We start from the raw sequence: 20,417 nt of genomic DNA, 5'->3' as shown, positions 1-20,417 counted from the left end.
TAGTTGGTGCCCATACATGAATGTCCCATAGAATAAAAGATGACAATTACACTAATATTTCTAGAACTTGTATCTCTTGCAGTTCCCTATAAGGATGCAGCAAACTCCCCCACGTTAAATTACTCATTTTGATAACTATGTGAGAAGAAGAGGCCCAGATGGTATTTCTGAGAATGGCATCAAAGCAATTTAAAATGCTCATTGGCAACATATCGCATATTTATGTGTGAGTGGAGAGTCATCTTTTGGCTACATTAATGCTGCAAAAATAAACACACTTTGGTCTCTGATGCAAAGTTGAAAGTTCTCATGGCAACTTTCACTTTGCTTACCAGATACAATAAAATAGTCAACATTTATCTGTCAACTGCATGTGTTAAACACCCACTGTGTGTTTAGTATCAGGTGCTGTGGAGCCTTAGAGAGAAAGACATTCAAGGACTTTATAGTTTAATGGGGGGGAAGGAGAAACACAAATGTGTACATGTAAACAAGCATGGCTGGAGATGTATAAACACACACACAATCCTGACCATCTGTGCAAAGGTGGAAACTGACTGGAAGGATAAATGTGGGTGGGTGGAGGGAGTGAAGCAGCTGAAATGAGGTGAGTCTTGTTTTGTCAAGGCTGCGTTGGGGTTTGAACGGAATGTGTTTTACATCTCTCAAAAAGTTGAGAAGTAATATACGTACATGAACGGAATTTTTCATTCCATTTTTGGTGCAGCGGGTAGGGGTCTATGGGATTTGAGAGAGGACTGGGTTCAAGTGAGAGAAACACCCATGGCAGTGATTTTCAAAGTGTGGTCCTGAGCACCAGCATCAGCATCACAGGGGCAATTATTAGAAATATAAATTCTCAGGCCCCACCCCAGACTTCCTGACTCAGAAACTCTGGGAGTGGTCCAGCCGTCCATGTTTCCACACGCCTGCCAGGCATTCTGATGCTCCCCCAACTGAGGAACGCTGCTCTGTGAGGTGGTTCTGAGGCTGGAGCAAGAGTAGTATCTCTGAAGTAGCAGGTCCAGAGGCCAGCAGTGTCCGTAGGAAGGTTCTAGAAGCAAGCAGCTGGTGAGGAGGGGCAGCTGGTGAAGGCCTCAGAGCTCTCTGGCGGGAACTCCACGAGGCTGAACTGGAGCCCTCTGAACTGTGTCAGAGCCGTGATTCTGAGTTAATGTCTTCAGAGAATTCTAACTTTTGCATTTCCTGACTTTTATGAGCGTGTTGAGTGTTGTAATTCCGTGAGGCTTTTAAATGTAATTTCCTTTGCTTTTAAGGAAAAGTTGAGATGGGGGGAGGGGTTTTTAGGGGTTGGGTGGTGGCTGGTAGTGAGATGGTAAAAATGGGGAAACCGTTTTCAAAGGGAATAAAGCTTCAGCAAAATTATTCTGTAAAGATATTGCTGCAAAGCCTGTATACCTTTACCGAAACATGATAAGATAATAATAATAAAAGCTAATATTTAGCTCTTATGATGTGGCAGGCATATTCTAAAGTATTTACGTATGTTGATCCATTAATCCTCAGACCAAGTTCTGGGGTAGGGCCTGTTATTGTTGCCATGTGTTAAAAGAGGCAACTATATCTCAGAGTGGTTAAGACACTTGCTCAGGGTTACACAGCTAGAGCTGGGACTAGAACCCCAGCTTTCGGACTGTGTTTTTAGCCGGTATACTATGTTATGCTGCAAGAACTTAAACACTGCATGACAACTATTTCTATTTTGAAAGATTTCTGTGACTCATTGTTCTAAATTGTTTGGCTTTTGAGAATTAGGCTTCAGGGCCTGATGACTTTCTTATTTAATTTTCTGGTTGGCCAGCCGAGTATTTCGTGAGTCTAGCCAGTTCTCACAGAAGGTAGCCAAACCTGACTTCTGGGTAGAGTAAATCAGTTACAAAAAAAGGTTAGGCTCAGTGCCAGAGCAAACCTTGGAAAGACTCTGGAACCCCCCGCCAACCAGAACAGTTGAGCCCAGTGTCAGCAAGGGTTAGAAACTCCTAAAAGACCTGGGTTCCCCACTGAGGACATGGAGTGTGGGTTCCATGGGGTGGAGGGAGCTAGAGGGAGGAGAAAGGAAGGACTCAGTCAGTTTGTTTGTTTGTTTCTTTTAGTTGTTTCTGAGATTTACGTTTTAAAGTAATAACTAGAATTATGACTTATAACATTAAACCAGAACATATAAAATTTTTAGAAATTTCATGTAATATCTGAAACATTTATATTAACATATTATCATACAAATAACTCAAAGAAAGTTTCGTATTAGTTGTTTTGTTTGTTTGTTTGTTTGTTTATACTGCAGGTTCTTATTAGTCATCAATTTTATACACATCAGGGTATACATGTCAACCCCAATCGCCCAATTCAGCACACCACCTCCCCACCCCACCACAGTTTTACCCCCTTGGTGTCCATACGTTTGTTCTCTACATCTGTGTCTCAACTTCTGCCCTGCAAACCGGTTCATCCATACCATTTTTCTAGGTTTCACATACATGCGTTAATATACGATATTTGTTTTTCTCTTTCTGACTTACTTCACTGTGTATGACAGTCTCTAGATCCATCCACGTCTAAACAAATGACTCAATTTCGTTCTTTTTTATGGCTGAGTAATATTCCATTGTATATATGTACCACATCTTCTTTAGCCATTCATCTGTCAATGGGCATTTAGGTTGCTTCCATGACCTGGCTATTGTAAATAGTGCTGCAATGAACATTGGGGTGCATGTGTCGTTTTGAATTATGGTTTCCTCTGGGTACATGCGCAGTAGTGGGATTGCTGGGTTGTATGGTAGTTCTATTTTTAGTTTTTTAAGGAACCTCCATACTGTTCTCCATAGTGGCTGTATCAATTTACATTCCCACCAACAGTGCAAGAGGGTTCCCTTTTCTCCACACCCTCTCCAGCATTTGTTGTTTGTAGATTTTCTGATGATGCCCATTCTAACTGGTGTGACATGATACCTCATTGTAGTTTTGATTTGCATTTCTCTAATAATTAGTGATGTTGAGCAGCTTTTCATGTGCTTCTTGGCCATCTGTATGTTTTCTTTGGAGAAATGTCTATTTAGGTCTTCTGCCCATTTTTGGATTGGGTTGTTTGTTTCCTTAATATTGAGCTGCATGAGCTGTTTATATATTTTGGAGATTAATCCTTTGTCTGTTGATTTGTTTGCGAATATTTTCTCCCATTCTGAGGGTTGTATTTTCGTCTTGTTTATGGTTTCCTTTGCTGTGCAAAAGCTTTGAGGTTTCATTAGGTCCCATTTGTTTATTTTTGTTTTTATTTCCATTACTCTAGGAGGTGGATCAAAAAAGATCTTGCTGTGATTTATGTCAAAGAGTGTTTTTCCTATGTTTTCTTCTAAGAGTTTTATAGTGTCCGGTCTTACATTTAGGTGTTGAATCCATTTTGAGTTTATTTTTGTGTATGGTGTTAGGGAGTGTTCCAATTTCATTCTTTTACATGCCGCTGTCCAGTTTTCCCAGCACCACTTATTGAACAGGCTGTCCTTTCTCCACTGTACGTTCCTGCCTCCTTTATCACAGATAAGGTGACCATATGTGCGTGGGTTTATCTCTGGGCTTTCTATCCTGTTCCATTGATCTATATTTCTGTTTTTGTGCCAGTACCATACTGTCTTGATTACTGTAGCTTTGTAGTATAGTCTGAAGTCAGGGAGCCTGATTTCTGCAGCTCCGTTTTCCTTTCTCAAGATTGCTTTGTCTATTCGGGGTCTTTTGTGTTTCCATACAAATTGTGAAATTTTTTGTTCTAGTTCTGTGAAAAATGTCAGTGGTAGTTTGATAGGGATTGCATTGAATCTGTAGATTGCTTTGGGTAGTAGAGTCATTTTCACAATATTGATTCTTCCAATCCAAGAACATGGTATATCTCTCCATCTGTTGGTATCATCTTTAATTTCCTTCATCAGTGTCTTATAGTTTTCTGCATACAGGTCTTTTGTTTCCCTAGGTAGGTTTATTCCTAGATATTTTATTCTTTTTGTTACGATAGTAAATGGGACTGTTTCCTTAATTTCTCTTTCAAATTTTTCATCATTAGTGTATAGGAATGCAAGAGATTTCTGTGCATTAATTTTGTATCCTGCAACTTTACCAAGTTCATTGATTAGCTCTAGTAGTTTTCTGGTGGCATCTTTAGGATTCTCTATGTATAGTATCATGTCATTTGCAAACAGTGACAGTTTTACTTCTTCTTTTCCGATTTGGATTCCTTTTATTTCTTTTTCTTCTCTGATTGCCATGGCTAGGACTTCCAAAACTATGTTGAATAATAGTGGTGAGAGTGGACATCCTTGTCTTGTTCCTGATCTTAGAGGATATGCTTTCAGCTTTTCACCATTGAGAATGATGTTTGCTGTGGGTTTGTCATATGTGGCCTTCATTATGTTGAGGTAGGTTCCCTCTATGCCCACTTTCTGGAGAGTTTTTATCATAAATCGCTGTTGAATTTTGTCTAACGCTTTTTCTGCATCTACTGAGATGATCATATGGTTTTTATTTTTCAGTTTGTTAATATGGTGTATCACATTGATTGATTTGCATGTATTGAAGAATCCTTGCATCCCTGGGATAAATCCCACTTGATCATGGTGTGTGATCCTTTTAATGTGTTGTTGGACTCTGTTTGCTAGTATTTTGTTGAGGATTTTGCATCTATATTCATCAGTGATATTGGTCTGTAATTTTCTTTTTTTGTAGTATTTTTGTCTGGTTTTGGTATTAGGGTGATGGTGGACTCATAGAATGAGTTTGGGAGTGTTCCTTCCTCTGCAATTTTTTGGAAGAGTTTGAGAAGGATGGGTGTTAGCTCTTCTCTAAATGTTTGATAGAATTCACCTGTGAAGCCATCTGGTCCTGGACTTTTGTTTGTTGGAAGATTTTTATTCACAGTTTCAATTTCATTACTTGTGATTGGTCTGTTCATATTTTCTATTTCTTCCTGGTTCAGTCTTGGAAGGTTATACCTTTCTAAGAATTTGTCCATTTCTTCCAGGCTGTCCATTTTATTGGCATAGAGTTGCTTGTAGTAGTCTCTTAGGATGCTTTGCATTTCTGCGGTGTCTGTTGTAACTTCTCCTTTTTCATTTCTAATTTTATTGATTTGAGTCCTCTCCCTCTTCTGCTTGATGAGTCTGGCTAATGGTTATCAATTTTGTTTATCTTCTCAAAGAACCAGCTTTTAGTTTTATTGATCTTTGCTATTGTTTTCTTTGTTTCTATTTCATTTATTTGTGCTGTGATCTTTATGATTTTCCTTTTGCTAACTTTGGGTTTTGTTTGTTCTTTTTTCTCTAGTTCCTTTAGGTGTAACATTAGATTGTTTATTTGAGATCTTTCTTGTTTCTTGAGGTAGGCTTTTATAGCTATAAACTTCCCTCTTAGAACTGCTTTTGCTGCATCCCACAGGTTTTGGATCATCGTGTTTTCCTTGTCACTTATCTCTAGGTATTTTTTGATTTCCTCTTTGATTTCTTCAGTGATCTTTTGGTTATTTAGTAACGTATTGCTTAGCCTCCATGTGTTTGTGTTTTTTACTTTTTTTCCCTGTTTATCATTTCTACTCTCATAGCATTGTGGTCAGAAAAGATGCTTGATATGATTTCAATCTTCTTAAATTTACTGAGGCTTGATTTGTGACCCAAGATGTGATCTATGCTGGAGAATGTTCTGTGTGCGCTTGAGAAGAAAGTGTAACCTGCTGTTTTTGGATGGAATGTCCTATAAATATCAATTAAATCCATCTGGACTATTGTGTCATTTAAAGCTTCTGTTTCCTTATTTATTTTCATTTTGGATGATCTGTCCATTGGTGTAAGTGCCACGTTAAAGTCCCCCACTATTATTGTGTTGATGTTGATATCCTCTTTTATAGTTGTTAGCAGTTGCCTTATGTATTGAAGTGCTCCTATGTTGGGTGCATATATATTTATAATTGTTATATCTTCTTCTTGGATTGATCCCTTGATCATTATGTAGTGTCCTTCCTTGTCTCTTGTAACATTCTTTATTTTAAAGTCTATCTGATATGAGTATAGCTACTCCAGCTTTCTTTTGATTTCCATTTGCATGGAATATCTTTTTCCGTCCCCTCACTTTCAGTCTGTATGTGTCCCTAGGTCTGAAGGGGGTCTCTTGTAGACAGCATACAGATGGGTCTTCTTTTTGTATCCAATCAGCACGCCTGTGTCTTTTGGTTTGAGCATTTAGTCCATTCATGTTTAAGGTAATTATCAATATATATGTTCCTATGACCATTTTCTTAATTGTTTTGGGTTTCTTTTTATAGATCCTTTCCTTCTCTTGTGTTTCCCACTTAGAGAAGTTCGTTTAGCATTTGTTGCAGAGCTGGTTTGGTGGTGCTGGAGTCTCTTAGCTTTTGCTTATCTGTAAAGCTTTTGATTTCTCCGTCGAATCTGAATGAGATCCTGGCCGTGTAGAGTGATCTTGGTTGTAGGTTCTTCCCTTTCATCACTTTTAAGTATATCATGCCACTGCCTTCTGGCTTGTAGAGTTTCTGCTAAGAAGTCAGCTGTTAATCTTCTGGGAGTTCCCTTGTATGTTATTTTTCGTTTTTCCCTTACTGCTGTCAGTAATTTTTCTTTGTCCTTAATTTTTGCCAATTTGATTACTATGTGTCTCGGCATGCTTCTCCTTGGGTTTATCCTGTATGGGACTCGCTGCACTTCCTGGACTTGGGTGGCTATTTCCTTTCCCATGTTAGGGAAGTTTTCGACTATCATCTCTTCAGATATTTTCTCTGGTTCTTTCTCTCTCTCTTCTCCTACTGGGGACCCCTATAATGCAAATATTGTTGCTTTTAATGTTGTCCCAGAGCTCTCTTAGGGTGTCTTCATTTCTTTTCATTCTTCTTTCTATATTCTGTTCCGCAGCAGTGAATTCCACCATTCTGTCTTCTGGGTCACTTATCCATTCTTGTGGCTCAGTTATTCTGCTATTGATTCCTTATAGTGTAGTTTTCATTTCATTTATTGTATTGTTCATCTCTGTTTGTTTGTTCTTTAATTCTTCTAGGTCTTTGTTACGTATTTCTTATATCTTCTCAATCTTTGCCTCCATTCTTTTTCTGAGGTCCTGGATCATCTTCACTATCATTATTCTGAATTCTTTTTCTGGAAGGTTGCCTATCTCCACTTCATTTAGTTGGTTTTCTGGGGTTTTATCTTGTTCCTTCATCTGGTACATAGCCCTCTGCCTTTTCATCTTGTCTCTCTTTCTGTGAATGTGATTTTTGTTCCACAGGCTGCAGGACTGTAGTTCTTCTTGCTTCTGCTGTCTGCCCTCTGGTGGATGAGGCTATCTAAGAGACTTGATGGGAGGGACTGGTGGTGGGTAGAGCTGACTGTTACTCTGGTGGGCAGAGCTCAGTAAAACTTTAATCCACTTGACTGTTGATGGGTGGGGCTGGGTTCCCTCCCTGTTGGTTGTTTGGCCTGAGGCAACCCAACACTGGGGCCTACCTGGGCTCTTTGGTGGGGCTAATGGCAGACTCTGGGAGGGCTCACGCCAAGGAGTACTTCCCAGAACTTCTGCTGCCAGTGTCCTTGCCCTCACAGTGAGCCACAGCCACCCCCTGCCTCTGCAGGAGACCCTCCAACACTAGCAGGTAGGTCTGGTTCAGTCTCCCCTGGGGTCACTGCCCCTTCCCCTGGGTCCCGATGCACACACTACTTTGTGTGTGCCCTTCAAGAGTGGAGTCTCTGTTTCCCGCAGTCCTGTTGAAGTCCTGCAATCAATTCCCTCTAGGCTTCAAAGTCTGATTCTCTAGGAATTCCTCCTCCCGTTGCTGGACCCCCAGGTTGGGAAGCCTGGCGTGGGGCTCAGAACCTTCACTCCAGTGGGTGGACGTCTGTGGTATAAGTGTTCCCCAGTCTGTGAGTCACCCACCCAGCAGTTATGGGATTTGATTTTACTGTGATTGTGCCCCTCCTACCGTCTCACTGTGGCTTCTCCTTTGTCTTTGGATGTGGGGTATCCTTTTTGGTGAGTTCCTGTGTCTTCCTGTCAATGATTGTCCAGCAGCTAGTTGTGATTTTGGTGTTCTCGCAAGAGGGTGTGAGAGCACGTCCTTCTACTCCACCATCTTGGTTCCTCCCCAGTCAATTTGTTGATATCATTTTCATTGGTGAAGGGCATTGGCTTTGGGGTTGGATGACGGCTTGAGTTTGAGGACCGATTCATTCCCTTGCTAGATGTGGAAACCTACTGCTGTGCCTCAGTCTTCCTCACTTATGAAACACAGGTAGTATTATTGCTGGCCTTAGTGTTGTTTAGAGGAATAAATAAACGGTACACTTAAAGTTCTTTAAACAGTGCCTGGCATAGAGCAAGCACCAAATAGGTGTCAATTCTTATCCTTCTTGTTTATTGACCTCCTGCTACCTGCCTGGCACTGTTCTACAATCTTTTGAGAACACTGATGACCAGGTACCACTATTTTTCACATCAGCACTAGGACTTAGGTATCTCCCATTTTGCAGGGGAGGAAACTGAGTCTCAGTGGGGTCATTTGCCCGAGGTGACACAAGCAGGGAGTGGCACAGTGAGGCTTTAACTGGGGTGTGCCTGAGCCCATGGCTTGGTGGCACTGCTGTTGTACCTCCCACAGGTAGCCGTTGTGCTGACATTCACCCCCACTGGATTGAAAGAATTGGCTCTGAGCCCCTGGGGAAACTGATACTGAATTACTGCTTTATTCATGCTTTTAAAAGCTGGGTTTGAAGTGGCTTTTAATCACTTTCCTCAAACTTTTACCACTGTGGAAATCCTCCCAATTTGTTGTCTTATGGATACATCAGCAGAAGAACTGTTTGATGGGACCCGTGATTTGCTTGTGGTTTTCCAACCACCGTGTGATGGATAAGTGGTTTGAATCACAAATGCATGGGACTTCCTCTGCGGAAACGAACGTAGATGCCACAGTCACATTCCCTGACACTTCTCACACTTAACTTTGCACTGTCACTAACACATTGGCATCATAAACTTGGCGCTCTCTGTCCATTGTCTACATACGAAGGAGCAGCTGGTCCAGATGAGGAGAGAGGTCTACTATGACCTCTGACCTCTTCCCAAGCCTGGGTTGCTGTCAAGGTCATTGCCAGGCATAGCACTCAACTTCCTGTTGCTGTAAATTTAATTTATTGTTCTCTGACTAGTCCCGCAACAGGTTTGGACTTCTTTAGTAGATTGTTTTCTCCCCTTGGTGTCTTACTGTGTCTGTGTCAGACAAGGCAGGGAGGTATTGGGGACCCCAAAATAGATGCCCTAGATGTGAGAGACTGAGATTCAAGGGGTATATTTAATGGTCATTTAGCTCATATCTGTGCATGTTTTACTGCTATTTACACAGAAAATCTTTTGACTTTATAATATTTACTTTAAAGTATACTGTATGCCAAGAAAATACAGAAGCAAGAAGCAAAATTCACAGTACCAGTGACTACATAAACCTAGAAACAGAGACGGTATTTGACTTTTCGTTATCAGGTTGAAACATATAAAATTGCCAATACAAAATATTTTTGACCTATAAAAACAGAATGCCCCTTGGGAAACAAAGGAGGTAAAATTAGATGAGAAAAAAAAGATTAAAAAATATGAAAATGAAAGCCCCCCCCCCCAGCCTCCATATATTATCAGGACAAATGATAACTGAGGAGTTTTTGCTAGAAAATTTAGCAATATCTTTATTGGAGAGGGGTGAGCAGTCTTTAAAATTTGGGAAAGATGAATTTGATAAGACAAAATATCAGAGGAAAAATATTATAAGGGGCACTGACTTAACCCATTTGAGTCTCAGTTTTCTCATTTGTAGAATGGGAACATTATACTGGGTGATTCAATGTGAAGAGTCTGAGACTTAATGGACACTTGAAATAGGCATGGGATTTGAAAAGCAACTCTCCATAAGTCAGGATGCTCCAAAATAGATAGAAAAAACTTTTGAAGAAGTATGGCAAAGGCAGATCAATTTGGGATTGGTATCTTTTTTTATCTTTCCAAGGCCTGTTTAAGCTTAACGTTACACAGAAGCATTCCTAAGTTGCTACATTCCATGGAATTTTAGGTCTCATGCCCGTCATAAAAAAGAAAAAAAATCCATTTGCAGATTTGACCACAAACAGGAGGTGATTCTTGTTACCATCAGCCTTGAAAACATCTTCCGCCATCTCAGTGTGGCAAAGGGCATAAAACACACACCCTCACCCTCCTCAGAGGTTACTAGGAGCTACAGGCAGCTGTGGACAAGAGGGAACCTTTTCTGGGCAGTTAATAAGCCAGTCAGGTAAGAGCATTTTACAGATGCTTTGGAGAGAAGCAAAGTCTCTTTGGCAATATCCTGATAATGTCCGTATTTTTTAGCAAATCCATCAATAGGGACTAAAGTCAGTTCTTCAAATGGGAATGTGATCCCTCTTCAAGGATGTGGCATGATGCTAATAGGTAACATTTCCAAAATACCAATAATATGCCAGACACTCTTCCAAGTGTTTTATTTTTTTTAATTTTTTTGCTTTTTTTTTAACATCTTTATTAGAGTATAATTGCTTTACAATGGTGTGTTATTTTATGCTTTATAACAAAGTGAATCAGTTATGCATATACATATGTCCCCATATCTCTTCCCTCTTGCATCTCCCTCCCTCCAACCCTCCCTATCCCACCCCTCTAGGTGGTCACAGAGCACCGAGCTGATCTCCCTGTGCTATGTGGCTGCTTCCCGCTAGCTAGCTATTTTACATTTGGTAGTGTATATATGTCCATGCCACTCTCTCACTTTGTCCCAGTTTACCCTTCCCCCTCCCCATATCCTCAAGTCCATTCTTTAGTAGGTCTGCATCTTTATTCATGTCTTGCCCCTAGGTTCTTCTGACCATTTTCTTTTTTTTTTTCTTTTTAGATTCCACATATATGTGTTAGCATACGGTATTTGTTTTTCTCTTTCTGACTTACTTCACTCTGTATGACAGTCTCTAGGTCCATCCACCTCACTACAAATAACTCAGTTTCATTCCTTTTTAAGGCTGAGTAATATTCCATTGTATATATGTGCCACATCTTCTTTATCCATTCATCTGTTGATGGACACTTAGGTTGCTTCCATGTCCTGACAATTGTAAACAGAGATGCAATGAACATTTCGGTACATGACTCTTTTTGAATTATAGTTTTCTCAGGGTATATGCCCAGTAGTGGGATTGCTGGGTCATATGGTAGTTTTTAGTTTTTAGTTTTAAACTATTCTTAGTTTTTTAAGGAACCTCCATACTGTTCTCCATAGTGGTTGTATCAATTTACATTCCCACCAACAGTGTAAGAGTGTTCCCTTTTCTCCACACCCTCTTCAGCATTTATTGTTTGTAGATTTTGTGATGAAGGCCATTCTGACCGGTGTGAGATGATATCTCATTTTAGTTTTGATTTGCATTTCTCTAATGATTAATGATGTTGAGCATTCTTTCATGTGTTTGTTGGAAATCTGTATATCTTCTTTGGAGAAATGTCTATTTAGGTCTTCTGACCATTTTTGGATTGGGTTGTTTGTTTTTTTGATATTGAGCTGCATGAGTTGCTTGTATGTTTTGGAGATTAATCCTTTGTCAGTTGCTTCATTTGCAAATATTTTCTCCCATTCTGAGGGTTGTCTTTTCGTCTTGTTTATGGTTTCCTTTGCTGTGCAAAAGCTTTTAAGTTTCATTAGGTCCCATTTGTTTATTTTTGTTTTAATTTCCATTACTCTAGGAGGTGGATCAAAAAGGATCTTGCTGTGATTTATGTCATAGAGTGTTCTGCCTATGTTTTCCTCTAAGAATTTGATGGTGTCTGGCCTTACATTTAGGTCTTTAATCCATTTTGAGTTTATTTTTGTGTATGGTGTTAGGGAGTGTTCTAATTTCATTCTTTTACATGTAGCTGATCAGTTTTCCCAGCACCACTTATTGAACAGGCTGTCTTTTCTCCACTGTATATTCTTTCCACCTTTATCGGAGATAAGGTGACCATATGTGCGTGGGTTTATCTCTGGGCTTTCTATCCTATTCCATTGATCTATATTTCTGTTTTTGTGCCAGTACCATACTGTCTTGATTACTGTAGCTTTGTAGTACAGTCTGAAGTCAGGGAGCCTGATTTCTCCAGCTCCGTTTTCCTTTCTCAAGATTGCTTTGTCTATTCGGGGTCTTTTGTGTTTCCATACAAATTGTGAAATTTTTTGTTCTAGTTCTGTGAAAAATGTCAGTGGTAGTTTGATAGGGATTGCATTGAATCTGTAGATTGCTTTGGGTAGCAGAGTCATTTTCACAATGTTGATTCTTCCAATCCAAGAACATGGTATATCTCTCCATCTATTTGTATCATCTTTAATTTCTTTCATCAGTGTCTTATAGTTTTCGGCATATAGGTCTTTTGTCTCCTTTGGTAGGTTTATTCCTAGATATTTTATTCTTTTTGTTGCAATGGTAAATGGGAGTGTTTTCTTAATTTCACTTTCAGATTTTTCACCAAGTGTTTTAAATCTATTAACTCTCTTAATCTTGATAGCTCTCTGAGTTCAGTACTGCTTATACAGATGATAAAACTGAGGCACAGCTGGAATGTAAATGTTGGCAGTCCACACACAAATGGATTAGGAAAAGCTAGACAACCCAGGGAGGAGAGAAACTTAACAAGGAACAGAAGCATTCTTTTAGTTGGGAATAGTGGGAGGAGCTGTATGTTTCTATCCTAGTCCTACTATGATTCATTTAACAGAACAATGACACTGCATGTCATTTAATTATACCACACACACACACACACACACACACACACACACACACACACACACACACACACACACACACACTTAGTTCTCATACTCAGCTACTCTGTTTTCTTCATAAATCGTAAGATAATGAGCCTTTCCGGGTATTGTTAGAGGTAGATAACTGTACAGGTGGGGCCGCATCTGATATTGCAGTATCAGTGCCGGGTTTGGTGTCCTTTCAGGCTTGGTTAAAATCCCAACTTCACTATTCATCAGCTGTGTGACCCAAGTAAATTGCCTGATGTCACCCATATGTAAAAAAGGCTTAACAGTACTTAACTTCACAGAGCTGTTGGGAGGTTTAAATGAGATCATATGAATAGTTAGCAGAGTACATAGCACAAAGCAGATGCTTAGGAAACAGTGACAACAGTAGCTATTTCTAGAGTCACCTAACAAAGTAAGCCACCTCATTTCACAATGCTTATTTTTCCAGGTTTAACTGCGTGTGACACCCTATGAACTTGTTTCTCAAGGTACTTCAGTGGACCCAGCAGATAGAGATATGTTTAAAGTAATGAGCTTGTTCATTATCTTGCTAATTTTATGGGTCAATCAAACAGGATCTATATGATCCTGGAAATGAAGTGAAGACAGTGCTGCTAAGCTGAGATTTTTGGTGGGGCAGCTCTTCCCATAGGATGCCTCTGCTAGACTTCCCTTTGCTTTTTCTACCTCTGTGCTGGAAGCCAGAGCTATGTGTATTTTCGTTCTCAGCATTCTCATATGTTGATTTTTTTTTCACCTACTAAAATGTAGTAAGCTTAAGAAAAGTTCAATTAAAATGAAACATAAATATTTTCTTTCTTACTGTGTCATTAAAAACTCTACCCCCACGCCCAAAGTTCCTTGGCATCCGCCCAAAGGAAACATTTTTCCCTCTTGGCCCCCTGCCGTTTAAGGCATAGAGGAAACAGATCTGCTTAGTCTGTCTCAACAGGATCCTTGCATGGGGAGAGGAGCAAAGGTTTCAAAGGACTGGAAAAGAGAGTATGAAGTAGAAAAGTAAGCCAAGAGAAAAAAGATGGAGCGTGAACACTAAAAGAGGGAGAGAAGAAAACGATTTCATAAGACAAGCCTATAATGGACAGTTTCTGGAAGATAGCGTCTTACCCTGAGTTTCTGCCTTGAAGGTATAAAGCTCACTGTTAGGTGATGACCTGCTCCAGAAGAGAGTCCAATATAGCATTATTCCTGACTATTTCTAATGGATTCCAACGTTACTCAACATAGCTAATACTTCAAGTTTATGTTATGAGGTGAGATCGTCTTCACCAGCATCAGTAGCACTAATATTTATTGAGCATTTACTATTGCTATGAAGCTAACAAAGATTAGTTTCTTTAATCCTTAAAAAACCTTGAGCCAGCTATGATTATAATCCCAACTTTAAAGATGGGAAGTTTAGGGAGGTTACAATTAGTAGAGAGTGGATCCTGGATTTAAATCCCGGCAGTTGGACTCCAGTACTTGTGCCCTGAATCTTACTTGATTGTACACTCCCATTTGTTGGGCACCTTTTCGGAGTTCTTCCTACTATAACTCCTCTCCCTCCTCTTCCTCTTAATCTTCTGCCTTCCCCTGTTTACGTGGATCCCATCCACAGAGTCAGGTTCTATTTTGTAAGTGGTGGATCATCCAGTTCTATTTCCTATCACAGAGCTAAGGTATTCCTACCAGTCATCTTTCCAATAGATACTAATCCAGTGGAATCAGGATTCCATTGCCAGAAAAAATTCAGATAGAGGGAACTGCTCCATCTAGAGTTCCCTCTTGCAAATAAGTTCAGTTATTTCATTTGTTGCTCTTCCTCCCTTCCTCCCTTCCCCAGAAACTTTTGCCTTGTCTAAACATTATGCTTTTATTCCAGGTTGAGCCCCGAATAAACTGATCTATGGTGGCGCGCACGGAGAGTGGCTTCCTGTGGATATTGGGAGGGCAGCGCATTCCTTTTCATCTTCTCTTTTCTAAACAAATATATCTCTGTTTCAGTCTTTCTTCCCATGTGCTGAACACGCTCTGTTTCTTTCTTTCATCCATTTAGCATGTCAATTTCTGTGCTGCGCACATTAAAGCAATAGAGTCAACACTGAGGTGAGGATGGGTGATTGCTTTACAATGTTCTCATTTTAATCAGCCCATCCTTACATTCATGTAGAAAAATTTCAACCTGAAAAGTGACACAGAGGCTGCTGAAATCCAGATAAGAGTTTCTCTGATGTTCATCTGTTGAGGAGCTTGACATGTAGAGAAGATACAGAGTTTTTTACTTTCAAAGTCCTATTCCAAATAAGATAAATCCCTGCCCCTTAAAAGCAGTGGTTGCTAAAACCCTTAAAAGTGGTTGGGCAAAACGGTTCCCAGAGAAGATTGGCTACTTGTGGTTATGTATGAACATAATATCTCTTCAGTTATGAGGTACATTACATTTGCTAGCTGTGTGACTTCCTTTTTTCTTTAATTAATTAATTAATTAATTAATTAATTTATTTATTTATGGCTGTGTTGGGTCTTCGTTGCTGTGCACGGGCTTTCTCTAGTTGCGGCAAGTGGGGGCTACTCTTTGTTGTGGTGCACGGGCTTCTCATTGCGGTGGCCTCTCGTTGTGGAGCATGGGCTCTGGGCGTGCGGGCTTCAGTAGTTGCAGCATGCGGCCTCAGTAGTTGCAGCATGTGGGCCCTAGAGCGTGCAGCCTTTAGTAGTTGTGGCACGCGGGCTCAGTAGTTGTGGCGCACGGGCTTAGTTGCTCCACGGCCTGCGGGATCTTCCCGGACCAGGGCTCAAACGCATGTCCCTTGCATTGGCAGGCGGATTCTTAACCACTGCGCCACCAGGGAAGTCCCTAGCTATGTGACTTTGAGTAATTAATTTCTATGTAGTTCAGTTTCCTCATCTATGAAATGAAGATGATAAAAATAACTACCTCACAGGGTTGTCATGAGGAATAAATTTATCTTAAGACTTAACATTGGAAGTTCAAGATGTGTTACCTATTATTATCATTCATTTAAAATGCTAGACCTTCTCTTTCTTATTTTAGTAGTATCCATTTGCCACCCATACATTCTTCCTCCCTCCTTTCCTCCCTCCCTCCCTCCCTTCCTCCTTCCCTTCCTTCCTTCCTTCTGAATGTGTTTATTTAGTAACTGGTATGTGCCAGACACTGTGCTAGGCTCTGGAATACAATGGTAAGCAAAAAGAGATAGTGTTCCTGCCTTTACGGATCTTACAGTCTAGTGGGGAGACCAGGTAGAAATTAAACAATCATACAAGAGTATATACATGTCCTGTGATACATTCTTTGAAGGGTTCATGAGCCGGTTGATGATGTCAGAGGAGTTTGAAACATGGGGATTTGGCCTAACCAGGGAAGAGAGGGCATTCCTTAAGCATCCTTCAGGAGCTGATATGAGTTAAGAGCTAAAAGGTGAGTAGGAGAGACAAGTTGGCAAAGCAGGGAGGGAGAAATGTTCCCAGGCGGTGGAATCTGGGTGAGGAGAGCAGAGGGAGTGAGGAGGGAGGAACATGATGCAATAAGGAAAGGGAAAAGGGTGGGAGGCACAGATTATGCAGAGCTTCTCGACCTAATCTACCAGCTAAGTGTTTGGAGCAATGGGGATCCAGAGAAAAAATTTAGGCTAGGTTTTATGTGTATGTGTGGAGTATTTAGACTTTAGTGGTTTTGAGTTTCCAAAAGAGTGCTGTGAATGAATTACTGTGAACTAATACTGTGAATTAGTGAGTTACTGTGAATTAATGTAAAGACAGATTTGGAGTGGGCTAAACAGGATGTGAGAGACCAAGTAGAAGGGTCTTGCAGTAACTTACGAGAGAGATGACATCAGTTTAGACTATGATGGTGGTGGCCAAGGTGGAATGATGTGGAAGGACGTGAGTGGCCTTTAACGAATGAAATTCCTAACATTTGGAGATGGATGAGGTTAGGCATCTGGGAAGAAGAACTGGGTGCCGTGGATGACTTCATTAATCCTAATGAGAGTGAACAGTTTCCCTTTTGTTTCCCTTCAGTGCCCAAGAACTATAGACTGGTATAATATGTGGGGTCTTTATAGAGTTGAAATTGTTAGCAGACCCGAAACATTTGAGAAAGGCTGCTTAGGTGTGCTTTTTATTTAGCCAAAATAAAAGAGGAAGTTGACCTTCAACCCTTGTCTTTGTTTTGTTCCAGCAGCAGAAATCATTTTTGGTTGCTCTCTGACTTGAGTAAACAACACTCCCTGTCACCTTATCCCTTTGACGGTCAGTTCCACTTCTATATTTTCACTGGGACATGATTCTCACTGACAGGAGAAAGTTCAGCACCCAGGCCTGCAGCTGTGAAAATACTTGCTCCTCTCCAGAACTATTAGTACTTCTGGGAAACCTGTCACAGTGCCAACCACTTACTGGTCCTGAAGTGACCCTGTTATTTTGGGAGGTAGTAAAGGAAACGATATTTTAAAAACCCCAAGTGGTACTCTCTTTGGGCATTGAAAGGTGTAAGTGATAAAATGCTCACTATACTTAAAGGCCAGAGGTAAACGGGTGCTGGATGCTCCCCAGACTCCTTCTATGTGTCAGCAAAATATATCTGAGCTTGGTAAAATAACCCAGGACCGAAGCGTTCTCTTCAGTTGAATAATCAGACAACAAGAAGCAGTCAATTAGGTTAGGCAGAAGTTAGGCAGAAAAGCTAACTTCTTCTGTTCCTGATTTAGAATTTTTATTACAAACAAAACACAGTCCTTAGGCAGATTTAAGAGCACAGGAAGAAGACTTTAGATTTTGAACTGCTGTCAGTGGAGCCCATGTTTTATTTCCCTTTGTCTCTAAGCACTTCCACGGTGCTTGTCACATAGTAGATACTCAATGAACGTTGGTTGGATAAAGGATTCATGCATGTTTTCATGGGTATTTATAGGCTAGAGTGAGTTAATTATTTTTGTCCCAGTCTGTAGAGATGGGTGCTTCCTGTATTCCAAATTTATTTTGAATACTATTTAGCCACAAGGATGTTCTAAAGTTAAATAATAAGGAAATCAGTTTTAGTACAATTTTACATGTTCTGATAGATACACTTGCTGACTAGGTGCAGCTGTGGATGCTCTCCCTGGAAGAAGCTTTTGCAACGTAAATTGCACTAGAATGAGGTTATTGATGTGGGAGGAGGGGAAAGTAAGATGAAACTCACACCTTAATTTCTAGACAGGATTTCTATTCTAAAAACCAATTCCAAGCGCTCCTTGTATACCTGGCCCAGGCACTGGAGATTTACCAACGATTTGTGATTTGAAATGACCCAGAACAGGCCCAACGGTTCCCCTGTCCTTTGAAGCAGTTGATCTGTTCTCTTGACTGCTGGTCTGTACTTTCCCACCATCAGCTTCCTAGTCACGGCTCCATTCCTTCCGGTCTATCCTGTTGGAATAGGCTCTTTACCTTCATTTTCATGCTACTCTAGTCTTGACTTCTTGTTGCTACATTACTCTGTTGCTGGTTCTCAAATGGTGGTTCCCAGACCAGCAGCATTAGCATTGTCTGGGAACTTAACTATTAGAAATGAAAATCCTTGGGCCTCACTCAAGAAGAAACTGGCCATGGGACCCAGCAATTTTAACAGGCACATAATCTCAAAAGTGAGAACCACTGCTGATATCAAGCTCAGTTCTGAGCGTGTCACCTCTTTGTTCAACACCCTTTATTGCCTTCCTTGTCAGCGACCATGTAACCATGTGTTTGTATGTCCTTCTACAATAGAGCAACAGCTTCTGTTTCCCGATCCATGTAGGTATAGGTGTACCCACGCTCGCTCTCCAAATGGATTACTCCCCCTTGCCTCTGCTCTCCGGCCTTCTCTCTCTGTTAATGCTGGCTCCTCTGCTAGGAATGCCCCCCCGCCTTCCCTCTCCTTATAGAAACCTTACTCATTTCTTTGAAGGCCAGTTAAAAATTAATATTTATCGAAGTAATTCATACCTGTGACTTTAAAATCAAATAGTTTTGAAGGATTTATAAAGAAACATGACAAGCCCTACCCCACCTCGCAACCCCAATCCTTGTATCCCCCCAGTTCCATTCCCCAGGGAAGGCCACTTTAGCCACTTCTATTTTAGTTCTTCTTGTGCTTACTTCTATTTACATAACTAATATGCAACTACTTCTATTTAAAAGTAATTTAGAAATATTATCTATTAAAGGTAATTTGAAAATATTTAATATTCTATTTAAAAGTAATTTAACAATATTATCTTGCCATGGTAGATACAATTTGAATAGGTGAAATTTTATAGACAAAATTCAGTAGGTAAAACTTGGTAGACACCCCATTCCCCTCTTCATTTTTCTCAGTATATCCTCAATTAAATCTTGATTTCGTGCCAAGTTCATCTTGGAATGAAAGATGATTTTTTTTGTGGAATGTTTTCAGATACTGCCCTTTCCCTGCTCCTGTAGAACTCTGCATCTCTCCTGGTGCATGCGCACCCTTCCCTTGTATCACAACAATGATTGTATGTGTGTGTTTCCCATCCCAACTAGGTTGTAACAACCAGGGAAATCTAACCTATCTTTTACTTTCTCCACAACCTCCCAGGGCACAGCACAGGGCCTGTGATATAGTACACACCGAGTAAGTGTGGCCAGTTTAACCATAAAGTAAAACATTTACCTGACCTTTGAAGCTTGGTGCTATGACAGCAGTACTAGGAATGAGTCTTTCCTTTCCAATGTGGTTTTCTAATATTACTGTGGAGAATATTAAACTGGAGTCAGGAGACTTCAGTCAGATCAGTCTTCTTGGTGACTTCCTCTAAGACTTGGGAAAACATTTAATGGCCTTGCTTCCATTTTTTTCATCTATGAAGTGTCAACAATAATATCTATGGACAGAGTTGTAGTGAGGCCCAAATGCAACAGCACATGTTATCAAATACAAGGTATTCCATTGATTTGGTGTATTTAAAACAAAAAGGCAAACCATTTTCTGGTTGCACATAGCACTATAAAGAACATTAAGGACAACCTTTAAAAAGAAAACTCCATTTTTAGATTATCCAGAGGGTCTTTCTTTCAAGGTCAGCCTAAGAGTTTTTACGGGGGAGTTGTATTCTCATCGTCTGAAATTTGAAGCAAGGAAGCACAAATGCTTCGTACCACTTGTCTATTCTTATCTGTTGATGAGAAATCAGCATTACTTCCAACCTTTTAGGCTTTGAAGGGATTTCAAGCTTTATCTTGATTTAATGGTTGAAAAACAACCAAAGGCACATTTTCTAAGAGCTTCCCTGGTCCTACTCATCAGAAAAGTGTGAGCTACTCTTCAATCAAAACTAATTAAACCGGGCTTCCCTGGTGGCGCAGTGGTTGAGAGTCCGCCTGCCGATGCAGGGGACACGGGTTCGTGCCCCGGTCCGGGAAGATCCCACATGCCACGGAGCGGCTGGGCCCGTGAGCCTATGGCCACTGAGCCTGCGCGTCCGGAGCCTGTGCTCCGCAACGGGAGAGGCCACGACAGTGAGAGGCCCGCGTACAGCAAAAAAAAAAAACACACAAAAAA

The 20,417-nt window shown here is 40.5% G+C and overlaps 1 protein-coding gene across 1 annotated transcript in view; it reads left to right on the top strand.

The window, feature by feature from the left end:
* Positions 1-20,417, top strand: part of LOC132426614 (spermatogenesis-associated protein 31D4-like) — a 203,268-nt gene that overhangs the window by 128,492 nt on the left and 54,359 nt on the right. The gene's annotated exons all lie outside the window — the stretch shown is intronic.

This window comes from Delphinus delphis, chromosome 6 (assembly GCF_949987515.2).
Source record: "Delphinus delphis chromosome 6, mDelDel1.2, whole genome shotgun sequence".
NCBI lineage: Eukaryota > Metazoa > Chordata > Mammalia > Artiodactyla > Delphinidae > Delphinus > Delphinus delphis.
This window is presented reverse-complemented; position numbering and strand designations above follow the sequence as displayed.